Raw genomic sequence first — 17,315 nt, forward strand, 5'->3', positions numbered from 1 at the left:
TGTGGATGAAATCGTGGGTAGCAAGTCTCTGGAAGCAGCCACAAGAAACGTATCAATGCCTTCATAGTCGGTGTCTAGAAATAGGGAATAAGAGAGATTTATGCTTTTTTACAGCTTTTGCATTGTACCATGTATTACCTATTCAAAATTACACTGCTTCTAAAAAGTCAACTTGCAGGCTAACAGTGTTTTTCCAAAGCTGACTCTTGATCAAGATAGGAAGCATATAATGAGCACAGTATGAGGCAACCTGGAAAATATCCTTCGTATGCATTTAAACAAGGGAACTGGTTAGTAACATGTTTTGGTTTCTACCTATCTCCTGAAATTCCAGTTTCTTTCAAAAAACCCAATTTAAACTAGAAAAGTAGCTAGATGGAAATGGGAAGAAATTTTCCCTCCCAGCCCAAACCTTAAGTTCAATTCCCTAAGGAGTGTTGTATATATTACAGGTGGGGGGAAATCACTGATTTCTGATGTGCAATTATCTCTACATAATGCCAATATTTTATTGTTAGAGTAACACACCAATACAGTACTACAGAGACTATGGTGCTGGGTTGAGGGCCATTTATTAGGAACCTGGAACCAGAAACAGGGCTCTTTTTTTTTTCTTTTTGATGGAGTCTCGCTCTGTTGCCCAGGCTGGAGTGCAGTGGTGCAGTCTTGGCTCAATGCAACCTCCACCTCCCGGGCTCAAGCGATTCTCCTGCCTCAGCCTCCCAAGTAGCTGGGATTACAGTCACATGCCGCCACTCCCAGCTAATTTTTAGTAAAGATGTCAAACTCCTGACCTCAAGTGATCCACCGCCTCGGCCTCCCAATGTGCTGGGATTATAGGCATGAGCCACCGCGCCTGGCTGAAACAGGGCTCTTTACAAAGTTTGCTTAAAGCTTGACGATTAACTTTATAATCCTGTTAAAAATCCATGTATCCCCCCATTGATGTTTCTGTTGTCAGAAACAGAAAGCAGCAGTCATCTTTTTGCCTATACATCCCTGTCGCACCACATCATCACTTCTGCTTCTTTGAGTAACATGATACGGGAGAAAGAAATAAAATCTCATGATTTAAAAATGTTAATAAAAATATTTAAAATCCATCCTTGGGCCTAATTTTTCTGTAGGTCTGATTTGACTTTTGGGCCTCCAGGTTGACTACCTCTTCCTTTAGCAAATATCTGTTAAATCTGAAATGAAAAACATTTTCCTGGATAACAGCTATAGGTATTTGGGGATAATTAACCATAAAACATAGAAATATGTAGGAGTCGGTGGGAATTATAATACAGTATGTGCTTGTTAATAGGAAAGATTTGAAGAGCCCTATTTGGACCTAGAGACACAGTGGGCTTTCTCCACTCTGTATTTCCCCCTTGAACTGGGTGGACGGCCTTCACAGGTCCTGGCAGAGCCAATGGAGAAATGGACAGCTTCCCTACAGCTGGGGGAAGTCAACCTCTGCTGAGTTCACCACAGACAGGCAGAAAGGAGATTTTACGTGCTAGGGAGCAGGAGAGAACAGGCTCCACCTGAACACAGATTGTCCCTCAGACAGGACCATAGACATCAGGCTGTCATCTGTATTAGCCACTTGTTTTTTGAGGGAAGGAAAGAACACAGGGAGCAGAGGAAGAAATGTTCATGAAAGTACTGATTAACAAAGAAGCGGCAGCAGCATTACCCACTCAAATGACAATGATAACCAACGATGATGGAGAGTTTAGTGCCGTGTATTGTATTCAGCTCATTTTACCCTGTGAGGTTAGCACTACCAGGGTCAACTAGCCGTAAGGAGGTGGAGTGACTAACCTGCACAAGGTCACAAAGCTTGCCGAGAAGTGGCAGAATTGGGATTTGAACACAGGCTATTGGATCTGAAGCGTAAGATTAAGTCCCAGCCTCAAAGACTTGCCCAAATATAAATCAACAGTAATTAAAACAATAGGATTTTAGCACAGCAATGTACAATCTGGACCCAGACATATATGAACACTTAAAGAAAACTGATTATTTCAATTCAGTAACAAAGATGGCCTTATCCAATATAGGGCAGGTGTTTACATATATGAAAAGAAAATGAGATGCTAATATCACATATTTATAAAACACATCACAGATGACATAATTTTGAAAAAGCTGTCAGATAACTATAAAATTATACTGAAAAAATTTTTTTCTTTTTTTGAGACGGAGTCTCGCTCTGTTGCCAGGCTGGAGTGCAGTGGTACGATCTTGGCTCACTGCAACCTCTGCTTCCTGGGTTCAAGCGATTCTCCTGCCTCAGCCTCCCGAGTAGCTGGGACTACAGGTGCGTGCCACCACACCTGGCTAATTTTTGTATTTTTAGTACAGATGGGGTTTCATCATGTTGGCCAGGATGGTCTCAATCTCCTGACCTCGTGATCCGCCCACCTCGGCCTCCCAGAGTTTTGGGATTACAGGGGTGAGCCACCTCGCCTGGGCTATAATGAATAATTTTATAATTTAACACACAGAATTTTAAAGTGTGACAAAAAACAAGTCACAAAGGGAAAAACTAGGAGAGACTTGGGGAAAACACCTATAATAAAAGTTAATTATCACAACAGATAAAATGTCTCTCCAAAGCAATATCACAATCTATGATATTATAATTACATACTTATTGGTTTTCATCCACAGTTCCTAGCTCCCAACTCCCATAAGTTTTGTTACAACATCTTGTTATATGCTGGGCGCTGTGGACCTCAGAAAGCCGGCCTTGGGAAACAGAATCTCTCTGATCTTTTCCTGCTCTGCTTTCCCCGGCCCAAGGCAGGGCTCTAATATGACTGTGAACTGTAAGACCCTCATTCCACAAAGCATCCCACCCCATACCCTGGAGGAAGGAATGCTGCCCAGAGAGGCTGGAAGAATCTGAACAGACAGGCCTTGCTGGGTGTAGATTATACCCTTTTTGTCCAATCATATTTCAACACACTTGTCCATCCTTCAATCATGGACAAGCAATGAAATCTCCACTAGAGGCCAGGGTTCACAGGGCTTCTGGAGAGCTGAACCACGGAGGCTGACAGGATGGTGAGTGAGAACTCATCCACATGCCCGGAGGGTGGTGCAGCCCAACTCCACGGGGTCAGAAGCTCCTGCATTTGGGACCCTTCCAGACCTCACCCTGTGCATCTCTTCCTGTGGCTGTTTATCTGTATCCTTTAAAATAGCCTTCATAATAAACTAGTGAGTTTCCCCGATTCCTCCAGCAAATTAATTGTACCCCAACAGGGGATCCCGGGAACCCCAACTTGAAGCCAGTCAGTCAGAAGTTGCTGAGGCCCGGACTTGTGACTTGTGGGAAGGAGGGGGTGGTCTTGGGGACTGAGCCCTCAACCTGCTATCTCCAGGTAGATGGTGTCGGAATTGAAGGGGAGGACAACCAACTGGGGTCTGCCACAGAAATCCACACATATTACAGAGGTCTTTTGTGTTGATAATTGCTGTGTTGATGTGACAGCAGAGGAAAAACAGTTTGAGTTTTTCCCTAACACAACCTAAGAGATAAAAAATCTAGAAAGGCTATGAACACTCAATTCAGAAAAGAAATACAAATGGTCAATAGCATATGAAAAGAAAATTAATCTTATTCAACATAAAAAAAAGCCTATCAACATGAACAGATTACAGGAAAAAGTCACATGATTATCTCATTAAAAACAGAGAAGGAAGTCATTAAAATCAACACCCATTTCCAATTAAGTCTTTGCACAAGGGAGCTAAAAGAGAACTTCCTTAAGCTGATAAAGATTGTTCCAACAGCCAGTATCACACTTTATGCCTTAACTTTGGAAGCATCCCTATAAAATAAAAAGCAAGAAAAAATTCCCACTATCATTACCTCTTTTTAACAATGTAGTAAGTGGAAGTGCTAGCTGATATCAAGATACAGAAAGGAAATCAGAGAAAACTGGAAAGGAAGAATTAAAACTGTCCTTATTTGCAGATGACTGTCTACCTAAAAAATACAGACAAGAAGCCGGGCGTGGTGGCTTATGCCTGTAATCCCAGCACTTTGGGAGGCCGAGGCGGGTGGATCACCTGAGGTCAGGAGTTCAAGACCAGCCCTACAAAAATGGTGAAACCGCATCTCTACTAAAAATACAAAAAATTAGCTAGGTATGGGTGGCCCGCGCCTGTAATCCCAGCTACTTGGGAGGCTGAGGCAGGAGAATCACTTGAACCTGGCAAGCGGAGGTTGCCGTGAACCCAGAGCATGCCACTGAACTCCAGCCTGGGTGACAAAGTAAGACTGTCTCAAAACAAAACAAAAAAAATACAGATGAGAATTGGCAGATAAACTACTCAAATAAATAATAAAGTTTTGCAATGTTTCTAGATACAGAAGATTAATACACAAAAACCAATAGCTTTTCTATCTACGTGTAATAAGCAATTATGAAATATAACAGAAAAAAAAGATGTGCATATCCCTTATGGATAAATGGAGAAATAAAGCAGGTTTATCAACAGGAAGACTCAATATCACAAAGACAGTAATTTCCCTCAAAAGAAATGCAATTCTAATCAAAATCTCAACAGGTCTTTTCATGAAACCTGATATGTTAATACATGTAAATTACATGCTAATAAAGGAATTAAATGTAATAAATTTACATGTTACATGTAATAAACTGCATGAAACCTGACATGCTAATACATGTAAATTGCATGCTAATGTATGAATTAAATGTAATAAATTTACATGTTACATGTAATAAATTACATGAAATGTGACATGTTAATACATGTAAATCAATCCAGAAGATCACAGGGCCAAGAAGAACAAAAAACATTTTGAAAAAAAACAAGAAATCCGGGTGCAGTGGCTCACACCTGTAATCCCAACACTTTGGGAGGCCGAGGTGGGTGGATCACGAGGTCAGGAGATGGAGACCATCCTGGCTAACATGGTGAAACCCTGTCTCTACTAAAAATACAAAAACTTAGCCGGGTGTGGTGGCGGGCACCTGTAGCCCCAGCTATTCGGGAGGCTGAGGCAGGAGAATGGCGTGAACCTGGGAGGCGGAGCTGGCTACGGTAAGCCGAGATCGCGCCACTGCACTCCAGCTTGGGCGACAGAGTGAGACTCCATCTCAAAAAAAAAAGACCAAGAAGGGGGCTCTTGTTCTACCATATATTAAAACTTACAAGAATTTAGGCAGTATTGGCACAGTGTACTATTGGCACAGATATAATAGGCAAAGATGAGAGCCACATATAAATGGAAACATCTCATATGACATTAGGGACATTACAAATCAATAGGAGAAGAATATTCAATACACGTGGGACAACTGGTTGTCTATGTTTTTGGGTGTGGGGGAGGGAAGAAATTTGATCCCTATCTCATACCATACACCACTACACACCAAAGGCAAAAAAATACCTCAAGTGGATTAAAAACCTAGATATAAGAAGAAAAGCTTTAAAAGTTTTATAAGAATATATGGGAAAATAACTCATATTAGTGAAACAGGGATGGATTTCTTTTTCACTCAAAACAAGACCCAAACTGTAAAGCAAAAGATTGAGAAACTTGATTACATAAAGATTTAGTGTTTCAATACAAAAATTAGCTGGGAGCCGAGATTGCTCCATTGCACTCCAGCCTGGGCAACAAGAGCGAAATTCCATCCCACAAAAAAAAAAAAAAAAAAAGATTTAATGTTTCTGTTTAACACAGGAGCCCAGAAACAAAATTTAAAAAGATAACTCACAGACTAGGAGAAGACAGATACAATGTATAAAACCAATAAAGTGTCAGTATTTAGAATTTACAAAGCACCATACATCAGAGAGAAAAAAGCTAACACCCCAATAAATACGTGAGCAGAGAGTGAGATAAGAAATGCACAAGATGAAGAAGCCTAACTATCCTTCCTGCTCCTCTTTTTCAGACTGACCAAACCTACAATTAGGATGGTTCTGGTTCACTCTATACCCTATGATGAATTGAGTTTATTCGTCAGAATAAGCTGTGACAACAAATATCCCTGAAATCTTAGTGATGTGATTTACAACGGATGTTTATTTCTTGCCGGTGCTACATGTCCTCCGCAGATAAGAGGGTGGAGGAGGCACTATTCTACACAATCACCCATGGATCCGGGGTGTCAAAGGCTCTACCCATTTGCAGACACACTGTCTGGAACCTGTCCTTGTGGTTGTCCGATGTGCCAGTGACTGCTTGCGCAAGTAATTCCAGTTGCCTTTGGATCTAAATGCCCACACAGATAAACCAAGCCTGGCAATTTTAATCTTTGTCTGTTTGACTCCTGTGTTTCTCAATCAGCTGGTCTGGAACTAAGGTAGAAAAAAGTAATCTTATCTACAGAAGCCCTGGACATCTCACCCAACATTGTTAGTCTCCATACTCATTTGTATCTCTGAAATACTTTGTAAGTTTTTTTTTTAAGGGAGGCACTAGAAGAACTATATAAGTTTTCATACTTTCCAAATCACTACAGCAAGAGAGAAAATGACACTAAGAAAATTGAGCAAGCCACCCAATAGCAAGAGGAAATATTATGGCAAACAAAACAGAATAAGATGGTGGGAATAAGTCCAAACATATGAGTTATAATTTTAAAATGCAAAAAAATTCACCTGTTAAAAGACAAGATTTTCAAAATGAGTTTAAAAAATTCAAGCTAGGCTGGGCTCACATAATCCCAGCATTTTGGGAGGCTAAGGCAAGAGGATCCCCTGAATGCAGGAGTTCAAGACCAACGTGGACAAGAAAGTAAGATACCATCTCTACCAAAAACAAACCAAAAAACCCCAAAAAGTCCTCAAGCTATATGTTTAATAAAGACAATAAAAACAAAGCCTTACAGAAAAAACTGAAATGAAAGGATAGACAAAGGTATGCTATGCAGTTGCTAGGAAAAAAGAAAGCAGCAATATTAATATCAGATAAAACAGAATTCACAGGCCGGGCTCGGCGGCTCACGCCTGTAATCCCAGCACTTTGGGAGGCTGAGGCGGGTGGATCACCTGAGGTCAAGAGTTTGAGACCAGCCTGGCCAACATGGTGAAACCTCATCTAAATACTAAAAACAAAAAAATTAAGCTGGGCATGGTGGCAGGCACCTGTAATCCCAGCTACTTGGGAGGTTGAGGCAGAAGAATTGCTTGAACCCAGGAGACGGAGGTTGCAGTGAGCCGAGATCATGCCACTGCACTCCAGCCTGTGCAACAGAGCAAAAACTCCATCTCAAAAAAAAAAAAAAAAAAAAAAAAAGAATTCACAATAAAAAGCAATTAAAAGACAAAGGTGTTTAATGTTTAAAGATATATAATCACCGGGCATGGTGGCTCATGCCTGTAATCCCAGCACTTTGGGAGGCTGAGGCAGGTGGACCACTTGAGGTCAGGAGTTTGAGACCAGCCTGGCCAACATCGCAAAACCCCTTCTCTACTAAAAATACAAAAATTAGTTGGGCATGGTGGCCATGGGTACCTGTAATCCCAGATACTCAGGAGGCTGAGGCAGGAGAATTGCTTGAACCCAGGATGCAGAGACTGCAGTGAGCTAAGATCAAGCCACTGCACTCCAGCCAGGGCGACAGAGCGAGACTCCATCTCAAAAAAAAAAAAAAAGATATAATTTACCAAAAAAATTATAACCATCACACATAACAAATTTTAAATCTATCAAGCAAAAACAAGTGAAAATAGGAGTAATTAGTACATCCATAATCATAGAAGACTAAACACACTTCAAAAAAATGAAATAAGGAATTAGTGGCATGACCCAGTAGATAGAACTGTTTTCAATATAGAACACAAAAACTTTTCAAATAGGGTATTCAGTTATCATGTGTTAGGTCACAGGGAGATCTCAACAAATTCTGGAAAGCAGAAACCATACACATAGACCATGTTCAATGACTACAATACAATAAAAGAAATGTTTGGTGGGGCACGGTGGCTCACGCTTGTAATCCCAACACTTTGGGAGGCTGAGGTGGGTGCATCACTAGAGGTCAGGAGTTCGAGACCAGCCTGGCCAACATGGTAAAACCCTGTCTCTATTAAAAATACAAAATTAGCCGGTGTGGTGGCATGTGCCTGTAATCCTAGTTTCTCGGGAGGCTGAGGCAGGAGAATTGCTTGATCCTGGGAGGTGTAAGTTGCGGTGAGCAGAGATCGCACCACTGCACTCCAGCCTGGGTGACAGAGCGAGATTCCAGCTCAAAAAAAAAAAAAAAGTTTTGATGAAAAGATCATCAAAAATCTATCAATCTATCAATACGGAAACACTTAAAACCCATTTCTAAATAACTTGCAATAATGGGACATTAAAATAAAATTCAACACAAATTACTTTAATGTCAGTAAGAATTCTTATTTAAATCTATGGAATGTAGTCAAACAAAAATCTGAAGAAAATGATTTGCCTAAAAATGTCTCCCTCTATCACACCATTTACCAAAAAAAATTAATTATTTCTGGACTAAAAAGTCGAACATAATAGTTCTGGCTCTCCACATCCCAGGCCATGGTGGGACTGCTTGTGCTGACTGCTTTGTGGTTAAGTGAACAGAGATGAGAATGCCACTCCCAGGCCAGACCACTAATCCATGGTGCAAGACCCCACAGAACTCTCCCTCTATCCTGCAGCATTTAAGATTACAGCAGCAGTACAACCATTTTAGAAAGCTGACAGTATTTACATACAAAAAATAAACATAGCACATCTTCTGACTTAGTAATTCCAGTTCTAGATTTACATACAACAGAAATTCATACACATGTTCACCAAGAAAGGTATTTTTTAAAAGCTCATAGAATCATTATTTATCATAGGCAAACACTGAAAACAGCCCAAATGGGAACTTCCTTACAATGAAATATTATATGGCAATGAGAGGGCCTGAGCTACAGCCACACACATCACAAACAATGCTCACAAACATTTAGTGAAAGAAGCTGGAAGAAAAAAAGAGTAAATACAGCATGATTCCATTTATGTAGATTTCAAAACCAGACAAATCTATGGCAATACAAATCAGGGTAGTGTTTATCCTTGAAGGGGGTGGTCACCAGGAAATGACACAGAGGGTGGTTCCTGAGGTGTGATGATACTTTTGTTTTTGAGACAGAGCCTACCTCTGTCACCTAGACTGGAGGGCAGTGATGCAATCACAGTTCACTGCAACCTCCCAGGCTCAAGCAATCCTCTCACCTCAACCTCCCAAGTAGCTGGAACCACAGGCACATACCACCACACCTGGCTAATTTTTGTATTTTTTGTAGAGGTGGGGTTTCACCACGTTGCCCAGGCTGGTCTTGAACTCCTGGGATCAAGGGATCCTCCCACCTCAGCCTCCTGAGTAGCTGGGACTACAGGCATGCATGCCACTACACCTGGTTAATTTTTGTATTTTGGGGAGATATAAGTCTCCCTGTGTTGCCCAGGCTGGTCTTGAACTCCTGGGCTCAAGAATCCTCCTGCCTCGGCCCCCCAAAGTGCTGAGATGACAGGTGTGAGCCATCGCACCAGGCCTATGGTGATGTTCTGTTTCTCCATCCATCTGCTAGTTACTTACCCAGGATGTTCACAAGCTGTTTATAGAGCTGTGCACATTTCTGTGTGTGTATGTATCACACATTACAGATATCTATGTATATGTATTATAAAATAAATATGACTTCATTTACATTATGCTCAATAAAAAGTTACATATGAAGTAACCGTGCTCCACCAGCCTGGTTTACAAGAGTAATAGTTCTTACCTAACCAGTGATGGACATGTGTCATGAGCAAAAAATATATTTGCTTGTTACATGCCACTAAGACTTTGGGGTTGTCATCACAACATAGCCTAGCCTATCCTAACTGATACACAGTTTAAGACTTAGACACAAAATGCAAAAGCTATTAAGAAAAAAGACTGATAAATTTACAGAACACACTATAAAAATATCTTTTAAGAAAAGGGGGTGGGAGAAGAGTGTGATACCAGAGCCAACCTGAAAAACTCCAACAGTCAAATAAAGAACAATTTGAGCAACAACATAAGTATATAATATTGGATTTTAATCCAAAGTGTAAAGTAATATGCATGAATCCATACTGACATAAATAAGTGATTGAGTAAGTAAATGGAGAGGAGACAAATCTTCCTCATAGAACAATTCCAAATTATATACATGTAGCTACTTCTCTCCAAGAAGTGATGCTTAACCCCTCCTTAGTCCCCTTTGAGTGTGGACTGGACTTAGGTGACTTGTTTCGAAGAATACAGTGTGGAAAGGGAAAAAGAGTAACTTTACAGAAGAGAAACTTAGCAAACACTATTTTAACCAAATGCTTGTGACTAACCCGTGATGTCTTGTGGATTTCATGTACCTCTGACAAGATGTGATAGAAGGGCACTTCGCCTTCTGTGGTATTCATGCCAAAAATCCAGTCTAGTCATGAGGAAAACAAGCACAAGCAGACATACCCAATTTGAGGCACATTCTACAAAATAGCTGACCCATTCTCCTCAAAACTGTCAAGATCATGAAAAACAAGGAAAGACTGAGAAACTTTCACAGACCTTAGGTGACTAGGCAGATGACAACTAAATGCAATGTGGATTGAATTTCAGAATAGAGAAAGGTTAATGGGAAAGCTGGTGAAATCCCAATAAAGTCTGCAGTATACTTAATAATAACACATCAGTATTGGTTTCTTTTTTTTTTCTTTGAGACGGAGTCTCACTCTGTTGCCCAGGCTGGAGTGCAATGGTGCGATCTCGGCTCACTGCAACCGCTGCCTCCTGGTTCCAGTGATTCTCCTGCCTCAGCCTCCCAAGTAGCTGGGATTACAGGCATGTGCCATCAAGCCCGGCTAATTTTTCTATTTTTAGTAGAGACAGGGTTTCATCATGTTGGCCAGGCTGGTCTCGAACTCTTGACTTCAGGTGATCCTCCCGCCTTGGCCTCCCAAAGTGCTGGGATTACAGGCATGAGCCACCGCGTCCAGCCCAGTGTTGGTTTCTTAAAGTGCCACAGTAATGTAAGATGATCTTACGGACTGAATTGTGTCCCTGAAATTCTTATGTTGAAGCCTTGACCCCCAATGTGACTACTGGGAATAGGGCCTTTAAGGAAGAAATCAAGGTTAAACGAGGTCATACAGGTGGGACTGATATCCTTATAAGACGAGAGATACAGGCCAGGGGCAGTGGCTCACGCCTGTAATCCCAGCACCTTGGGAAGCCGAGGCAGGTAGATCACAAGGTCAGGAGTTTAAGACCATCCTGGCTAATACGGTGAAACCCCGTCTCTACTAAAAATACAAAAAATTAGCCCGCGTGGTGGCGGGCGCCTGTAGTCCCAGCTACTCGGGAGGCTGAGGCAGGAGAATGGCCTGAACCCGGGAGGCGGAGCTTGCAGTGAGCCGAAATCACGCAATGCACTCCAGCCTGGGCGACAGAGCAAGACTCCGTCTCAAAAAAAAAAAAAAAAAAAAAAGGGAGATACCAGAACACTCTCTCCCACTGAATGCACACAGGAAAGGTCACGTGGAGGTACAGGGAGAAGGCGGCAGTCTGCAAGCCAAGGACAGAGGCCTTAGCAGAAGCCAACCCCGCTGGCTCCTTGTTCTTGGACTTCCTAAGCTCCAGAATTGTAACAAAATACATTTCTGTTGTCTACGCCACGCAGACTATGCATGGCGTATTCTGTCACAGCAGCCCTAGATGACGAAGACAGATGACAACACTAGAGAAAAGTGAAACTGCGTGAGGCGGACACAGGAACGCTCTACTATTTTTATAACTTTTCTGTAACTCTAAAATTTTTTTTTTTAAAGCAATTGACTAGGAGAAACTATTTGTAGCTTATATAACAAGGACTATATATAAATAAAAAACTACTTCTATAAAAATCTTAAAATTACACACAGTCCAATGAAAATAATCATATATTAAAAAGGCAAACCAGAAAAAGAAATACAGATGACCAAAAACCATGTGACATATTTGGCCTAATTAGTAATTAGAAAAATGAAAATTACAAAATAATGAAATTTCATTTCATGCCATCCAGTTGGGAAAAAATTAAAATACTGACAGCAATCCTAGTGAAAGGTTGTGGGGAGACTACAACTTTTTTTTTTTTTTTTTGAGACGGAGTTTCACTCTTTTTTTTGCCCAGGTCGGAGTGCAATGGCCCAATCTCAGCTCACCGCAACCTCCACCTCCCAGCTTCAAGCAATTCTCCTGCCTCAGCCTCCCGAGTAGCTGGGATTACAGGCATGCACCAACACGCCCGGCTAATTTTGTATTTTTAGAGATGGGGTTTCTCCATGTTAATCAGGCTTGTCTCCAATTCCCCACCTCAGGTGATCCGCCCACCTCGGCCTCCGAAAGTGCTGGGATTACAGGCGTGAGCCACTGCACCTGGCTAGATTGCTACTTTTATACAAAGAAGGTGAGACTGTAAGTTGATGGGGGCGTTCTGGAGGGCAATCTGGCAGTATCTGTTATGCCTGTAACTGGTAACCCTCTCTTGAAATCGACCTGAGAGAAATACTGGCATAGGAGTACTAAGAAGCAATTGACAGGTGTTCACTATAGCAGTGTCTGCAGTAAGACTAAATGGAAATAATTGTCACTAATAGGGGAATAATTAAACCATGGCAATCATACTATCACTTAAAGTTAATAAAGTAGATCAATATGTAATCTTTCCACAGTCATACAAAGATCAACTAAGTATTTAAAAAACCTAATTGCATGATATATGTAAACAGAATAAATCAAAACTAAGCCTTATTTCTAAGGTAAATTTATATGTATAAAAATAAACAGATTTAAGCTCGGCACGGTGGCTCATGCCTGTCATCCCAGCACTTTGGGAGGCAGAGGCGGGTGGATCACAAGGTCGGGAGTTCAAGACCAGCCTGACCAACATAGTGAAACCCTGTCTCTACTAAAAATACAAAAATTAGCCAGGCATGGTGGCGTGCGCCGGTAATCTCAGCTACTCAGGAGGCTGAGGCAGGAGAATCGCTTGAACCCAGGAGGTGGAGGTTGAGGTGAGCCGAGATTGCACCACTGCACTCCAGCCTGGGCAACAAGAGGGAGACTCTGTCTCAAAAAAGAAAAAAAAAAATTAACAGATTTGTATCCACTGAAGTACAAAGAAGAAAATAAATAAATAATCTTCTAAAATAAAGATAAACAGAGGGCCAGACACAGTGGCTCATGCCTATAGTCCCAGCTACTTGGGAGGCTGAGGCAGGAGGATCACTTGAGCCCAGGAGGTTGAGGCCACAGCGTGTTATGATTGCAGCACTGCACTCCAGCCTGGACGACAGAGACCTCGTCTCTAAAAAAATTAAATTAATTAAAAAATAAACAAAAAGACAACAGAAAAATGCCCCCACCAAAGAATTACAGTGGTTACCAAGGAGATGGCCACTGTAAAGAGTTACAGTGGTTATCAAGGATTTGGGGGCAGGGAAGGAAGTATTTACTTTTTGAGTATTACGTGGGTTTGAACGTGTTGGTGTTAGTTCATAAGTGAAAATATATTCCTCTGGGGAGTGAGGGAAGGATGAGGAGGAAGCCTTTCATCTTTCACAGTTATGTCCCCCTCAACCTTGGTGTCCTCTGCATCCCTGTTCAGTGTGGTCAAACAGCTATTTCCTGCCAGGACAAGATCCACCGTCACAGCACAGACATAAGGTTAAATACAGCATCGGTAGCTAGCGCTCTGAAATGGAAAGATGCGATAACAACTCCAGCCAGTTGCCTTTCATCATCATCCTTCCTTATCCTAGTTTATCCCCTGCAGCCCTGGGCTGGAGACACAAAGCTGACTCCCAGTGCGCTTCATGGTGAGAACCGAGGGACAGCTCCATCAGCTAGCTCTCTGCTTCTCCTCCTGTTTTACGACAAAGGGCCCTGAAACTTAAGTCACTGGAAAAAACCTCTCCAGCCCCCGTCCCACATGCTATCTGTCAATGTGACACTGTAAAAAGTAAAGTAGAGGTTCCTCTTCAAAGACTTTCCTCCCCATCCAATTAGGAATAAATAGTAACTTTTCTTAGAAGCAAAATTTATCCAAAGACCTATGCTAACATTCTTAAATATCTGCTAACCATAATAAAAAAAAATCAATGTACTTTATGTTCTTAGCTCCCACAATTTAGCCTAAATATTTGCCCTGGCATGCTTATACTGGTCCAAGCAAGCATTAGGTCATAGCCTGTTCCTCTTCCTTATTTAAAAGTGTTTTTACCTTTCTCAGCATTTCACAAGTTACTTTCTCCTTCCTTTGTTCCACTCTACCTCTGCCTCTTTTAAAAAGTTCTAAGTTGCTAGCCAATTGGGACAAATACAGAATGTAAGGTACGGTTCCAGTCAGTGGAAACTGGACACAGCAGTAGGGCGGACCCGTCAAGTCATAAATGACCCTGTCTCCTTTGTTTGGTGTACTTTCGTGGCAAAACTGCTGGTGAGTGTACCCTTTCTGCAGGAAGTAAAAATGGCCTTACTAAACAAATTAAATTTATGTTCAAGTGCTATTTCTTTACGGCACTGAGGAACAAACATTTCAAACAACACAAAAGCAAAATTAGAGTTCAAGACCTTAGTTTCCTGTGTCACTGGATGCTGTATAATTAAACTCTCATCTGAGACTTTTACCAGATTTACTAATTAAATTGATCAGGAGAGAGAATGGACTATCCAGATGAATTCCTCTTACTAATTTTATATAATGGGCCTGGGTTGTTAATCTACTTTAACTGCAGAGACAAGGATAGAACATATATGATTGGTTTAAGCTACACCAGGGAGCCGATCGGGCAGATCTGGCGGCAGTTGCTCTAATCAGAAACTTACACTCCAGAGATGGATGGTCATTATTAAAGCAGGGAGTCACATTCTAGAAATAATACAGTAGCTCTTCTGTTACGCATACCTCTGGAAAATTTATAATTCAAATACTGGGCATCAAAAGTATTTTTATTGGTAAAATTAGTGGCATGTTCATCAGAATAATCCCTGTTAGAAATGGGCTCTCATTGGTAAAATTAGTGACTATCCACATATGCAGATTTGTCTAAAATATTTTACGGATACACCCCACATTTGCATGAACAGATAAGAGGAATCTAACGAGACTGTTCTTCAGGGATAGTGTTTGAGACTTCAGTCTGGATGCGTAAACCGGCGCCACCCTCCGGCTACTGGTTGTATTTATTTATTATTATTATTTTTTTTTTTTTGAGACAAAGTCTCACTCTGTAGCCCAGGCTGGAGTGCAGTGGTGTGATCTCGGCTTACTGCAACCTCCATCTTCCGGGTTCAACCAATTCTCCTGCCTCAGTCTCAAAAGTAGCTGGGACTACAGGTGCGCACCACCACGCCTGGCTAGTTTTTGTGTTTTTAGTAGATACCGGGTTTCACATATTGGCTAGGCTGGTCTGGAAATCCCGACCTCAAGTGATCTGCCCGCCTCGGCCTCCCAAAGTGCTGGGACTACAACCTTGAGCCACGGGGCCTGGCCTGGTTGTGAGGATTTCTTATTTTTTATTTGTATTTTTTTTGAGACAGAGTCTCGCTCTGTCGCCCAGGCTGGAGTGCAGCAGCGCAATCTCGGCTCACTGCAAGCTCCGCCTCCCGGGTTCACACCATTCTCCTGCCTCAGCCTCCCGAGTAGCTGGGACTACAGGCGCCCACCACCACGCCCAACTAATTTTTTGTATTTTTAGTAAAGACGGGGTTTCAGCGTGTTAGCCAGGATGGCCTCAATCTCCTGACCTCGTGATCCGCCCGCCTCGGCCTCCCAAAGTGCTGGGATTACAGGCGTGAGCCACCGCGCCCGGCGGTTGTGAGGATTTCTGATTGACTGGAACCAACTATAAGCATGACAAACCCTATACCTGTGCTTCAAGTAAGCTTTTCATAAAAGGGGTCAGAGTACCTACAAAATGCAAGAGCTAAGCTTTCAGGACAGGACGAATCATCTGTTTTGTGCCTGCTTGCTAATAAATATGCATTGAATGAACGACTGTTGAGTGGCGGACTTTTTCATCTGAGGCTAGCTTTTATTATAACTTGGTAGCAGTGTTGCGGGGGAGCAGCTAAACTCCATCTACCTCAAGTCTTTTTGGTTGTGACTGTAACCTATCAAAAAATCCTAAGGGGTGTGCATGACCAGATTGGCTCAGGTCAGTTTCCAGCAGTATGGTACAAAGAATTAGATTACATATGGTATCACTAACATGCCCTAAAACATTTGGATCATAGTCAAGAAAGTCAGACTCCTGACCCAGAGAAGAGAAGGCACAGAGGAAGAAAGCATTCACTTTCAGCAGATAGATATTCTTCTAGGATAAGCCAAGAACTCTGATAGGTTACATTCTAATTTTTCCGTCTAAATAAGCATTTCAAAGGGGAAAAAAAGTAAGTGTCTATATCATTTCAAATTTCTTGGCAGTTAATAAAACAGACTTTATTTTATTTATTTATTTTTTGCTACGGACTCCCGCTTTGTCGCCCAGGCTGTAGTGTAGTGGCACGATCTTGGCTCACTGCAACCTCTGCCTCCCAGGTTCAAGCAATTCTCCTGCCTCAGCCTCCCAAGTAGCTGGGATTACAGGTGCATTCCACAATGCCTGGCTAATTTTTTTGTCTTTTTAGTAGAGGCAGGGTTTCACCATGTTGGTCAGGCTGGTCTCAAACTCCTGACCTCAGGCGATCCATCTGCCTCGGCCTCCCAAAGTGCTGGGATTACAAGCATGAGCCACCACGCCTGGCCAAGACTTACTTCAATGAGTATTTTGAATATATAATTGCCTTATCACAAGCAAAATTATTGATAATATTTTATGTCCAATGATATTTCAAATCCTTCCTAACATTATTTAGGACATTCGCAATTCTAGGCCACTCAACATATTAATAAGTAATTCTTTAGAAAACAACTTCTCAGAGAGATTTAAAAAGCATTGTCATGCCAATTGCACTGCTGTTGTTTATTTAAAGAAAATGGTGTAGAAGAGATTAAGGCACTTTTTTTTTTTTTTAAGTTCTGGGATATATGTGCAGAACGTGTATACATGTGGCATGGTGGTTTGCTGCACCCATCAACCCGTCATCTAGGTTTTAAGCCCCACATGCATTAGGTATTTGTCCTAATGCTTTCCCTCCCCTTGCCCCCCAACCCCCAGACAGGCCCCAGTGGGTGATGTTTCCCTCCCTGTGTCCCCGTGTTCTCATTGTAAGGTACATATTAAAGTTTTAAAAATGGGAACCAGGGCAAAACTTTTG

The 17,315-nt window shown here is 41.8% G+C and overlaps 1 protein-coding gene across 6 annotated transcripts in view; it reads right to left on the reverse strand.

Moving 5' to 3' along the window:
• The window catches only part of CDC14B (cell division cycle 14B), a 129,335-nt gene that overhangs the window by 75,814 nt on the left and 36,206 nt on the right, over positions 1-17,315 (reverse strand). The window lies entirely within an intron of this gene.

The sequence above is a fragment of the Pongo abelii genome, chromosome 13 (genome assembly GCF_028885655.2).
Source record: "Pongo abelii isolate AG06213 chromosome 13, NHGRI_mPonAbe1-v2.0_pri, whole genome shotgun sequence".
Classification (NCBI taxonomy): Eukaryota; Metazoa; Chordata; class Mammalia; order Primates; family Hominidae; genus Pongo; species Pongo abelii.